This window comes from Aquarana catesbeiana, linkage group LG08 (assembly GCF_042186555.1).
Source record: "Aquarana catesbeiana isolate 2022-GZ linkage group LG08, ASM4218655v1, whole genome shotgun sequence".
Classification (NCBI taxonomy): domain Eukaryota; kingdom Metazoa; phylum Chordata; class Amphibia; order Anura; family Ranidae; genus Aquarana; species Aquarana catesbeiana.
Genome location: NC_133331.1, coordinates 7,352,545 through 7,365,503, shown reverse-complemented (window position 1 = coordinate 7,365,503; position 12,959 = coordinate 7,352,545). Strand labels below are relative to the sequence as shown.

General features: G+C 53.6%; 1 protein-coding gene across 1 annotated transcript in view; it reads right to left on the bottom strand.

The window, feature by feature from the left end:
- Nucleotides 1-11,659, bottom strand: part of LOC141105212 (neurotensin receptor type 1-like) — a 64,377-nt gene extending 52,718 nt beyond the window's left edge. Inside the window, exon 1 of the mRNA XM_073595099.1 lies at nucleotides 11,404-11,659. The gene's annotated coding sequence lies outside the window, so the exon portion shown is untranslated. The remainder of the gene's footprint in view (nucleotides 1-11,403) is intronic.
- Nucleotides 11,660-12,959: the final 1,300 nt, after the last annotated feature.

Below are 12,959 nucleotides of genomic sequence, written 5' to 3'. Positions count from 1 at the left end.
TACCACCTGCCCCACCCTATTAGATTGTAAGCTCTTCTGAGCAGGACCCTCTTGTATTTTATTGTATTATAACTGTACAGTCTGCCCTTAAATTGTTAAGTGCTGCCTAAACTGTTGGCGCTATATAAATCCTGTATAATAATAATAATACTAATAATACTCCCTTTGGATTAACCAAAGGGTCCTCTCTCTATATATCTTTTCGTGTTTTATTAAATGTGTACTGTACATATATGTAATTCATGTCAACTATTAAAACGTTGTTATATTTTTTCAACACGTGACGTTAAAGTCTATTTTTCCTACTACTCAATTTTCTCTATATAATATTAGTGTATACTTGCACCATACACCAACCGTTCTCGGCATGTATCTGGTCAATGGGGCATAAAGCAACCGATTTGCATGGCTCTGCCCAACATGTCCTGACATGATCCTCATCATTTTGGGCTATGTGATGGAATAAGATATGTAAATACTTTTTGTTCTAAGAAGGCTTTACTGTGCTGAATCGGTTGGAGGGCCCTTTGCTTGCTCCAGCCCCTTCCCACCACCATCACCGGTAATGAAAACACTTGAAGTCATATCAGCTTGAAGGCAATTTCATGGAAATACAAAGACAATTGACCCCGACCTCTCCCTCTGTGTTCTCGCATTAATATGTAAGCAGATTGTTTTACCATGCAGGGAAGGGCGATTTACCCAACATTTGCCATATTGTAATGTAATGTAGCAAGAAAACTTTACACTTTTGTAATAATTTTCTCCGACCCCCAAAGATTCATCCAGTGCCTTCAGAAATCACATATAGAGAGACACTTTGCTTGTATCATCAATATGTGCAAAGCTTTGCTTGTTTCACATACGTGGGATGATTCCACTACCCCCTGCAGGAGCTGCAGATGACGGGGGTGCCCCCAATCCTGCACAGCCAGGCAACAAGCATTTTCCACACTTTCTCCAGACACAGGGAACAGTCTTGGTTTTTTGTTGTTTTATTAGGGGGTAAAATCTTGGATGGAGAATAGGAATTATGGGATGCCCAGCTTGACTTGCAACAAAACCTGGGATTTTTTTCCCCCCTTTATAAAAACTCTGCAGAACTGTCCTCTTCCTGAACGCTGAAAGTCTCTGATCAGAAAAGATGCAAAAGCCCCTCAACCACCTGCCGACCGAGCTATAGACAAATGATGGCTACAGTGCGGTCCTCTAGTTCCGGGACGCCTTCATGTGACGCCGTCCCGTGATCGCGCCCGCCGGAGGACACTGCTGAACATAGATCGGGGTAAAGAGCCAATCAGCGGTTCTTTACCACGTGATCAACTGTGTCCAATCACCGCTGATCGCGGATGTCAACAAAAGTTGGTTATTGGCACTCTGTTCCTCACACGGAGGAGAGGAGAGCCAATAACCGGCTTCTCTAAAAGGGACATTACACTGATAATCAGGGCACTGATTTTCAATGTCCTGATTATCAGTGCAGTCCCAACAGTGCCCACCAGTGCTGCCAATCAGTGCCCATCAGTGCCTCCTCATCAGTGTCACCTATCAGTGCCGCCTACCAATGCCCATCAGAGCCACCTATCAGTGCCCATCAGTGATGCCTATCAGTTCAGTCTCATCAGTCCCTCCTCATCAGTGCCCACCAGTTCCGCCTCATCAGTGCAGCTTATCAATGCCCAACAGTGCCGCCTCATCTGTGCTGCCTATCAGTGCCCATCAATGCCGCCTATCAGTGCCCATCAGTGCAACCTCATAAGTGCCCACCAGTGCCGCCTCATCAGTGCCCATCAGTGCTTCCTCATCAGTGTCATCTATCAGTGCCGCCTACCAATGCCCATCAGAGCCACCTATCAGTGCCCATCAGTGATGCCTATCAGTTCAGTCTCATCAGTCCCTCCTCATCAGTGCCCACCAGTTCCGCCTCATCAGTGCCCATCAGTGCAGCTTATCAATGCCCAACAGTGCCGCCTCATCTGTGCTGCCTATCAGTGCCCATCAATGCCGCCTATCAGTGCCCATCAGTGCAACCTCATAAGTGCCCACCAGTGCCGCCTCATCAGTGCCCATCAGTGCCCATCAGTGCTTCCTCATCAGTGTCATCTATCAGTGCCGCCTACCAATGCCCATCAGAGCCACCTATCAGTGCCCATCAGTGACGCCTATCAGTTCAGTCTAATCAGTGCCTCCTCATCAGTGCCCACCAGTTCCACCTCATCGGTGCCCATCAGTGCAGCTTATCAATGCCCAACAGTGTTGCCTCATCAGTGCTGCCTATCAGTGCCCATCAATGCCGCCTATCAGTGCCCATCAGCGCAACCTCATAAGTGCCCACCAGTGCCGTCTCATCAGTGCCCATGAGTGCAGCTTATCAATGCACATTAGTGCCACCTCATCAGTGCTGCCAATCAGTGCTGCCTATCAGTGCCCATCAGTGCAGCCTCATCAGTGCACATCAGTGCAGCTTATCAATGCCCATCAGTGCCTCCTCGTCAGTGTCACCTATCCGTGCCGCCTGCCAATGCCCATCAGTGCCCCCTAGCTATCAGTGCCCATCAGTGCTGCCCATCAGTGCCTATCAGTGGCGCCTATCAGTGTAGCCTCACCAGTGTCTCCTCATCAGTGCCCATCAGTGCCGCCTCGTCAGTGAAGAAGAATTACCTGTTTGCCAAATTTTATAACAAACTATGAAAACGTTTTTTGTTCTTTTTTTCAAAATTTACGGTCTTTATTCATATATTTAGCAAAAAATAAAACTTCAGAGGTGATTAAATACCACCAAAAGAAAGCTCTATTTGTGTAAAAAAACAATGATAAAAACAGGGCCATCTTTAATATTGATTGGACCCTGGGCAAACACTTTCCTGGGCCCTCCCAAATCCACTTATCAACTAATTGTGGGCAGTGTGGGCTCAAGGGGCAGCTGCTTTGGGCCCCACAACAATGACTGGGCCCAGGACAGCTGCCCCTTTTGTTAAAGACAGCCCTGGATAAAAATGTCATATGGGTACAGCGTTGCATGACCGCGCAATTGTCAATGAATAGTGTGACAGCACTGAAAATTGGCTGGCTTAGCCACCATTCAAGGCCCACTGCCTGGGGATTGTCCAAGTTCCTCTAAGTAGGCAGATCAAACATCCTGTCCCCCGCCCTCCAGCTTCTAGAAATTTCTCCGAACTTCCAGAACTAGAGGGAGGCACCAGAGACCTGCCTGTACGAGTCATCCAGCCTGACCTGCAGTAAACCCATGACCCAATTAAGACTCACTCAGTTACCTATGAGCCAAAACATAACTGTATCTTTACTCACACCAGTAGCACACCAGAGGGTGCTACATATATAAAAAAAACGAAGGTATGTGGACCATTGGATTTCTTAGGCTGCCCCGCTTTATGCATTGAGATACGGCCCCCCAGTATGTCTGGACAGCTGGGTCATCTGCCAATTTGGCACCATCCACAGGCAGCTTAACTCTTCGAAAAGGCACAAAAGTTGAACCCAATGCAATTTTACGTTGGATAATCGCAGTACAGAGGATGTTTTTCCAGTCAGTTGAAGTGTAAAAATACGATGGCTGTGTCTGTGAATAACTAACACTAAGTGGACATGGAAAAAATAGGGGGGGGGGGAGGGAATAGCTAGGGATGAACTAACTAGCACTAAACAGGAGGGTAGGGCAGAGGAAGAAACCAAAAATCACATAGTAAACAAGTTGTAATGGCGCCAAACCACCACTTGATGTGAGCATAACTACAGACCAATAATAGCATGATGCAGTTTCAATAAAACAGAAGATTTACTGGAAAGTGGGTCAGAGCAATGACAAATGCCTAAGGCAGTGGGAGGTGCTCGGTATTGTACGGGGCGACTTTCCAACTATTAAGAAATACCTGCGGGGTCTTATATCTGGGATAGGACATATTTCCCTGTCCCCTGTTCTTGCGAAGAAAGCTGATCTTGCTCAGCCTTGAAGCATCACAACGAAAGTCCACCCAGAAGTGATATTTTAGGTCCCTTTTTAAATGCAGTGCACCCCAACAGACGACATATGAAGTGAGACGCCAGGCAATGCGTTGTGTGCCGGGAACAGGCAGCCCCCCTATACCAAGCCCCCCTTATGACCCAACGGAGGGTTTGCTGCTTGCAGGCTGCTTACAATCCTCCATCCTCCTCTCTGCACCCCTCACACCTCTCTGACCACAGCCCCCCAATCCCCCGTGCCTGGGAAGGTGGAGGGGGGGGGGGGGGTCCAGGTGGGGCTTGCAGCCCAGGAATTTTGAAGCAGCACAGGACACCATGACAACCAGTACAGACGTGCATATCGTGATGTAGTGGGAAATTCAGGGGGTGTGGAATGTACGGTAGTGCAGGATACAGGAGGTGTCTCTAGTGGGGTAGTGGTGGAGGATGCATGGAGTGCAGAATGGGTGGTAATGGGGGAGGATGCAGGGGGTTCAGAATGTGCAGTAGTAGGGGAAGCAGTTGGTGCAGAATGTGGGGTAGTAGGGGGTGCTCAGTGTGGAGTAGTAGGGGATGCGGTGATGCTCAATGTGGGGTAGTAAGGGAGGATGCAGGGGGTGCAAAATGTTGGGTAGTGGGGGGGGAGCAGGGGGTGCAGAATATGTGGTAATAAGGGACACAGGGGGTGTGGAATATGGGGTTGTAGGTGATGCAGGGGGTGCAGAATGTGGGATAGTAGGTGATGCAGGGGTTGCAGACTATGGGTGAGTAAGGGGATACAGGGGGATACAGAATGTTGGGTAGTAGGAGATGCAGGGGGTGCAGAATGTTTGGTAGTGGGGGATGCAGGGGGTGCAGAATGTGGGGTTGTAGGTGATGTGGGGTAGAGGGAGATGTAGGGGGTGTGGAATGTGGGGGTTGTAGGTGATCCAGGGGGTGCAGAATGTGGGGTAGTAGGTGATGCAGGGGGTGAAAAATATGGGGTAGTAGGTGTTGCAGGGGGTGCAGGTAGTGGGCGATGCAGGGGGCATGGAATGTGTGGTAGTAAGAGATGAAGGGGGTGCAAAATATGGGGTAGTAGGTGATGCAGGGGGCTTAGAATGTGGGGTAGTAGGTGATGCAGGGGGTGCAAAATATTGGGTAGTAGGTGATGCAGGGGGTGCAGAATACAGGGTAGCGGGTGATGCAGGGGGGACAACAAAATGTTGGGTAGAAGGAGATGCAGGGGGTGCAGAATGTGTAGTAGTGGGGGATACAGGTGGTGCAGAATATAAGGTAGTGGAGGATGCAAGGGGTGCACAATATGGGGTAATGGGGGAGGATGCATTGGGTGCAGAATGAGGGGTAGAGCAGGAATATGCAGGGGGTGAAGAATTTGGGGTAGTGGGAGAATACAGAAGGTGCAGAATGTGGGGCAGTAGAAGGTCTAGGGGGGATGCAGAAGCAGGGTAGTGAGAGATGCAGAGAGTGCAGAGCGCAGGGGATGCAAGGTGTTGAGGTAATAGGGGATGCAGGGAGTGCAGAATGTGGGGTAGTGAAGGAGGATGCAAGGCATGCAGAATTTGAGGTGTAGTGGGAGAGAATGCAGGGGATGCAGAGTGTTTGGGTAGAGGGGGATGCAGACTGTAGGGTAGCGGGAGAGGCAGGGGGTGCAGAGTGTTGGGTAGTGGGAGATGCAGGGGGTGCAGAGTGTTTGGGTAGGGGGGGTGCAGACTGTAGGGTAGCGGGAGAGGCAGGAGATGCAGAGTGTTGGGTAGCGGGAGATGCAGGGGATGCAGAGTGTTGGGTAGCAGGAGATGCAGGGGGTGCAGAGTGTTGGGTAGCAGGAGATGCAGGGGGTGCAGAGTGTTTGGGTAGTGGGGGGATGCAGACAGTCGGGTAGTGTGAGATGCAGGGGGTGCAGAGTGTTGGGTAGTGTGAGATGCAGGGGGTGCAGAGTGTTGGGTAGTGTGAGATGCAGGGGATGCAGAGTGTTGGGTAGCAGGAGATGCAGGGGGTGCAGAGTGTTGGGTAGCAGGAGATGCAGGGGGTGCAGAGTGTTTGTGTAGAGGGGGATGAAGACTGTAGGGTAGCGTGAGAGGCAGGGGGTGCAGACTGTAGGGTAGCGGGAGATGCAGGGGATGCAGAGTGTTGGGTAGCAGGAGATGCAGGGGGTGCAGAGTGTTGGGTAGCAGGAGATGCAGGGGGTGCAGAGTGTTTGGGTAGTGGGGGGATGCAGACAGTCGGGTAGTGGGAGAGGCAGGGGGTGCAGAGTGTTGGGTATTGGGGGATGCAGACTGTAGCGTAGCGGGAGATGCAGGGGGTGCAGAGTGTTGGGTAGCGGGAGATGCAGGGGGTGCAGAGTGTTGGGTAGTGGGGATGCAGGGGGTGCAGAGTGTTGGGTAGTGGGAGATGCAGGGGGTGCAGCATATTGGGTAGTGGGAGATGCAGGGGGTGCAGAGTGTTGGGTAGTGGGGGATGCAGGGGGATGCAAACTGTAGGGTAGTGGGAGATGCAGGGGGTGCAGAATGTGGGGTAGTAGGTGTTGCAGGAGGTGCAGGTAGTGGGCGATGCAGGGGGCATGGAATGTGTGGTAGTAGGAGATGCAGGGGGTGCAAAATATGGGGTAGTAGGTGATGCAGGGGGCTTAGAATGTGGGGTAGTAGGTGATGCAGAGGGTGCAAAATATTGGGTAGTAGGTGATGCAGGGGGTGCAGAATTTGGGGTAGTAGGTGATGCAGGAGGTCCAAAATATGGGGTAGTAGGTGATGCAGAGGGTGCAGAATACAGGGTAGCGGGTGATGCGGGGGGGGGGGGGACAAAATGTTGGGTAGAAGGAGATGCAGGGGGTGCAGAATGTGTAGTAGTGGGGGATACAGGTGGTGCAGAATATAAGGTAGTGGAGGATTCAAGGGGTGCACAATATGGGGTAATGGGGGAGGATGCATTGGGTGCAGAATGAGGGGTAGAGCAGGAATATGCAGGGGGTGAAGAATTTGGGGGTAGTGGGAGAATACAGAAGGTGCAGAATGTGGGGCAGTAGAAGGTCTAGGGGGGATGCAGAAGCAGGGTAGTGAGAGATGCAGAGAGTGCAGAGCGCAGGGGATGCAAGGTGTTGTTGAGGTAATAGGGGATGCAGGGAGTGCAGAATGTGGGGTAGTGAAGGAGGATGCAAGGCATGCAGAATTTGAGGTGTAGTGGGAGAGAATGCAGGGGATGCAGAGTGTTTGGGTAGAGGGGGATGCAGACTGTAGGGTAGCGGGAGAGGCAGGGGGTGCAGAGTGTTTGGGTAGAGGGGGATGCAGGGGGTGCAGAGTGTTTGGGTAGAGGGGGATGCAGACTGTAGGGTAGCGGGAGATACAGGGGATGCAGAGTGTTGGGTAGTGGGAGATGCAGGGGGTGCAGAGTGTTTGGGTAGAGGGGGATGCAGACTGTAGGGTAGCGGGAGATACAGGGGATGCAGAGTGTTGGGTAGCAGGAGATGCAGGGGGTGCAGAGTGTTTGGGTAGTGGGGGGATGCAGACAATCGGGTAGTGAGAGATGGAGGGGGTGCAGAGTGTTGGGTAGTGTGAGATGCAGGGGGTGCAGAGTGTTGGGTAGTGTGAGATGCAGGGGATGCAGAGTGTTGGGTAGCAGGAGATGCAGGGGGTGCAGAGTGTTTGGGTAGTGGGAGATGCAGGGGGTGCAGAGTGTTTGGGTAGAGGGGGATGCAGACTGTAGGGTAGCGGGAGAGGCAGGGGGTGCAGACTGTAGGGTAGCGGGAGAGGCAGGGGGTGCAGAGTGTTGGGTAGTGGGAGATGCAGGGGGTGCAGAGTGTTTGGGTAGAGGGGGATGCAGACTGTAGGGTAGCGGGAGAGGCAGGGGGTGCAGACTGTAGGGTAGCGGGAGATGCAGGGGGTGCAGAGTGTTGGGTAGTGGGGATGCAGGGGGTGCAGAGTGTTGGGTAGTGGGGGATGCAGGGGGTGCAGCATATTGGGTAGCGGGAGATGCAGGGGGTGCAGAGTGTTGGGTAGTGGGGGATGCAGGGGGATGCAGACTGTAGGGTAGTGGGAGATGCAGGGGGTGCAGAGTTTGGGTAGCGGGAGAGGCAGGGGGTGCAGAGTGTTTGGGTAGAGGGGGATGCAGACTGTAGGGTAGCGGGAGAGGCAGGGGGTGCAGAGTGTTTGGGTAGAGGGGGATGCAGACTGTAGGGTAGCGGGAGAGGCAGGGGGTGCAGAGTGTTGGGTAGTGGGAGATGCAGGGGGTGCAGAGTGTTGGGTAGTGGGAGATGCAGGGGGTGCAGAGTGTTGGGTAGTGGGAGATGCAGGGGGTGCAGAGTGTTTGGGTAGTGGGGGTGCAGACTGTAGGGTAGAGGGAGATGCAGGGGGTGCAGAGTGTTTGGTAGCGGGAGATGCAGGGGGTGCAGAGTGTTGGGTAGCGGGAGATGCAGGGGGTGCAGAGTGTTGGGTAGTGGGAGATGCAGGGGGTGCAGAGTGTTGGGTAGCGGGAGATGCAGGGGGTGCAGAGTGTTGGGTAGCGGGAGATGCAGGGGGTGCAGAGTGTTGGGTAGCGGGAGATGCAGGGGGTGCAGAGTGTTGGGTAGCAGGAGATGCAGGGGGTGCAGAGTGTTGGGTAGCGGGAGATGCAGGGGGTGCAGAGTGTTGGGTAGCGGGAGATGCAGGGGGTGCAGAGTGTTGGGTAGTGGGGGATGCAGGGGATGCAGACTGTAGGGTAGCGGGAGATGCAGGGGGTGCAGAGTGTTGGGTAGCGGAAGATGCAGGGGGTGCAGAGTGTTGGGTAGCGGGAGATGCAGGGGGTGCAGAGTGTTGGGTAGCGGGAGATGCAGGGGGTGCAGAGTGTTGGGTAGCGGGAGATGCAGGGGGTGCAGAGTGTTGGGTAGCGGGAGATGCAGGGGGTGCAGAGTGTTGGGTAGCGGGAGATGCAGGGGGTGCAGAGTGTTGGGTAGCAGGAGATGCAGGGGGTGCAGAGTGTTGGGTAGCGGGAGATGCAGGGGGTGCAGAGTGTTGGGTAGCGGGAGATGCAGGGGGTGCAGAGTGTTGGGTAGTGGGGGATGCAGGGGATGCAGACTGTAGGGTAGCGGGAGATGCAGGGGGTGCAGAGTGTTGGGTAGCGGAAGATGCAGGGGGTGCAGAGTGTTGGGTAGCGGGAGATGCAGGGGGTGCAGAGTGTTGGGTAGCGGGAGATGCAGGGGGTGCAGAGTGTTGGGTAGCGGGAGATACAGGGGGTGCAGAGTGTTGGGTAGTGGGGGATGCAGGGGGTGCAGAGTGTTGGGTAGTGGGGGATGCAGGGGGTGCAGAGTGTTGGGTGGTGGGAGATGCAGGGGGTGCAGAGTGTTGGGTAGCGGGAGATGCAGGGGGTGCAGAGTGTTGGGTGGTGGGAGATGCAGGGGGTGCAGAGTGTTGGGTAGCGGGAGATGCAGGGGGTGCAGAGTGTTGGGTAGCGGGAGATGCAGGGGGTGCAGAGTGTTGGGTAGCGGGAGATGCAGGGGGTGCAGAGTGTTGGGTAGTGGGGGATGCAGGGGATGCAGACTGTAGGGTAGCGGGAGATGCAGGGGGTGCAGAGTGTTGGGTAGCGGAAGATGCAGGGGGTGCAGAGTGTTGGGTAGCGGGAGATGCAGGGGGTGCAGAGTGTTGGGTAGCGGGAGATGCAGGGGGTGCAGAGTGTTGGGTAGCGGGAGATGCAGGGGGTGCAGAGTGTTGGGTAGTGGGGGATGCAGGGGGTGCAGAGTGTTGGGTAGTGGGGGATGCAGGGGGTGCAGAGTGTTGGGTGGTGGGAGATGCAGGGGGTGCAGAGTGTTGGGTGGTGGGAGATGCAGGGGGTGCAGAGAGTAGGGTAGCGGGAGATGCAGGGGGTGCAGAGTGTTGGGTGGTGGGAGATGCAGGGGGTGCAGAGTGTTGGGTGGTGGGAGATGCAGGGGGTGCAGAGTGTTGGGTGGTGGGAGATGCAGGGGGTGCAGAGTGTTGGGTGGTGGGAGATGCAGGGGGTGCAGAGAGTAGGGTAGCGGGAGATGCAGGGGGTGCAGAGTGTTGGGTGGTGGGAGATGCAGGGGGTGCAGAGTGTTGGGTGGTGGGAGATGCAGGGGGTGCAGAGTGTTGGGTAGCGGGAGATGCAGGGGGTGCAGAGTGTTGGGTAGCGGGAGATGCAGGGGGTGCAGAGTGTTGGGTAGCGGGAGATGCAGGGGGTGCAGAGTGTTGGGTAGCGGGAGATGCAGGGGGTGCAGAGTGTTGGGTAGCGGGAGATGCAGGGGGTGCAGAGTGTTGGGTAGCGGGAGATGCAGGGGGTGCAGAGTGTTGGGTAGCGGGAGATGCAGGGGGTGCAGAGTGTTGGGTAGCGGGAGATGCAGGGGGTGCAGAGTGTTGGGTAGCGGGAGATGCAGGGGGTGCAGAGTGTTGGGTAGCGGGAGATGCAGGGGGTGCAGAGTGTTGGGTGGTGGGAGATGCAGGGGGTGCAGAGTGTTGGGTGGTGGGAGATGCAGGGGGTGCAGAGTGTTGGGTAGCGGGAGATGCAGGGGGTGCAGAGTGTTGGGTAGCGGGAGATGCAGGGGGTGCAGAGTGTTGGGTAGCGGGAGATGCAGGGGGTGCAGACAGTAGGTGTAATGGAGGTATTGAGAGTAGTGGGGGATGCAGGGATTCCGAGTGATGTGTAAAGGGGGTACTGAGAGAATAGTATAGGATGCAAGGAGTGCAGATAGAGGGGTAATAGGGGATGCAGAATGTGGAGGATGCAGGGGGTGCCAAGCTCTGGCAATACAGGAGATGCAAAGTCTTGGGGTAGTGGGAGATGCAGGGGGTGCAGAATGAGGTGTAATGGGAGATGCAGGGGATGCAGATTAGTGGGAGATGAATAGGGAATATATGGGAAGACGCAAGTAGAAGGGGAACTTTTCAGGCAGGCTTCATGAGGTCCCATGAATATTTCTCCTGTACGATGCTGTGTGTGTGTGTGTGTGTGTGTGGGGGGGGTGGCATTCACAATGGTTCGGTGGGGATCACTGGGGCAGTAAATCCCATTCAGTCCAATCCGGGGCTCTGTTACCATCCACACGGTAAGCAATAAAGATTGGGCGACTCTTTCATATGCAATCTAAAGATAATTCTGTATCCATTCCACACGATTGTATAATAATGGAAGACGATTCGATTCGGATAGAACAGATTTCGGAGTTGTGGTCGGTTTTGTCATCACCGAAATACATAAAAACAATACAATGGAGTTGATTTTATGAACACAGCTCTGCATAGTAACCAATCAGATTCCAGGTTTTATCATCAAAGCTTAATGAAACAATCTGAAGCCGGAAGCTGATTGGCCGCCCCGGATTCTGCACTCTCCAGTTTTAGTAAATCTCCCCCGCTGAGTCTTCTATGACATTCTCCCCCCCGGCACTGACACACATTGGGGGACACAGAATGATATAAAATAGAATTAAGCAATGAAATGAAATGATAAAGTCTTGTCACTTACTTGTCTGTAGAATGGAGGGGATGTTGGAGCTGAGCGATGATGGAGGGGATGTTGGAGCTGAGCGATGATGGAGGGGATGTTGGAGCTCAGCGATGATCGTCTCCCCGGCTCGGCTTGTTACGTTCAGTAGAAACGTTCGTACTACATGATGCTGGGATAGGGAGCGGAGGAGGGGAGTCTGCTGCGTTCTCCTCTATGACTGGTGTACATCTCCTCCTCACCTGCTCCGCTCATCGTCTGCCGGGAGGATGGAGAAGTGAGCGAGGATGAGGGGAAGGGGGGATGAATGAATCACACGACATCGGCTCCAGTGTGACATCACAGCGCTTTTCAATCATTCAAGGATTTTTCATACATTGTAAGCTCATTTATTTTTCAGAATGAATCCATCATGACAAAGAAAAAAAAAAAAAAACATTAAAAATGACTTTTGTTAAAAAATCTTTATTATGCTAGAAAAATCGATACGATCCGCACTCCGTACTCCGTACTCCGTACCCGCCATACTTGTGCGCGATACGTTTTCTATTCGCACTAACGCTGACATTTCCAGGACAAGCATTCAGAGGGGTTGATTTACTAAAGGTAAACAGACAGTGCACTCTGCAAAGGGCGGTCACTCCAGAGCTTAGGAAATGAGCGGGAAGCTCTGCTGACTTCCATCATCCAATCACACGCAAGCAAAAATGCACTTTCTTCCCAAAAGTGAAGCTTTACCTCATTTACTAAAGTCTGGGGCAACTGCACTTTGCAAAGAGCACAGTGTGTTTGCCTTTAGTAAATCAACCCCACAGTGTCGCCTTCTTCTCGGTTCCAGCGGTACTTGACAGTGAATTAATTGGATAGTGCTCTGTGCTGAGCAGCTTCCTGTTCATTCACACGCTGAAGCATAGTAAACACAGTCTACTATGCTTCAGTTATGAATGAACACTGTGAGTGAGTGTGTTCATTTTAAAAAGGAAGGGGTCGGTAAATTACATATTTACTAGCCCCTTCCCCCCGCTTTCCATCCTAAAACATCCCTTACAGCAGCCAGGGGAACAGGAGGGAAGCCAGCAGCACTGCAGGGGAAGGGGGTGGGGGGGGGGGGCGCTCTCCTCTCTTACTAGTGCCCCCCCAGATCTCTCACCAATCCCCCTCTCCTCTCTTACTAGTGCCCCCCCCCAGCTCTCTCATCAATCCCCCTCTCCTCTCTTACTAGTGCCCCCCCCCAGCTCTCTCACCAATCCCCCTCTCCTCTCTTACTAGTGCCCCCCCCCAGCTCTCTCACCAATCCCCCTCTCCTCTCTTACTAGTGCCCCCCCCCAGCTCTCTCATCAATCCCCCTCTCCTCTCTTACTAGTGCCCCCCCCCAGCTCTCTCATCAATCCCCCTCTCCTCTCTTACTAGTGCCCCCCCCCAGCTCTCTCACCAATCCCCCTCTCTTCTCTTACTAGTGCCCCCCCCAGCTCTCTCATCAATCCCCCTCTCCTCTCTTACTAGTGCCCCCCCCAGCTCTCTCACCAATCCCCCTCTCCTCTCTTACTAGTGCCCCCCCCAGCTCTCTCATCAATCCC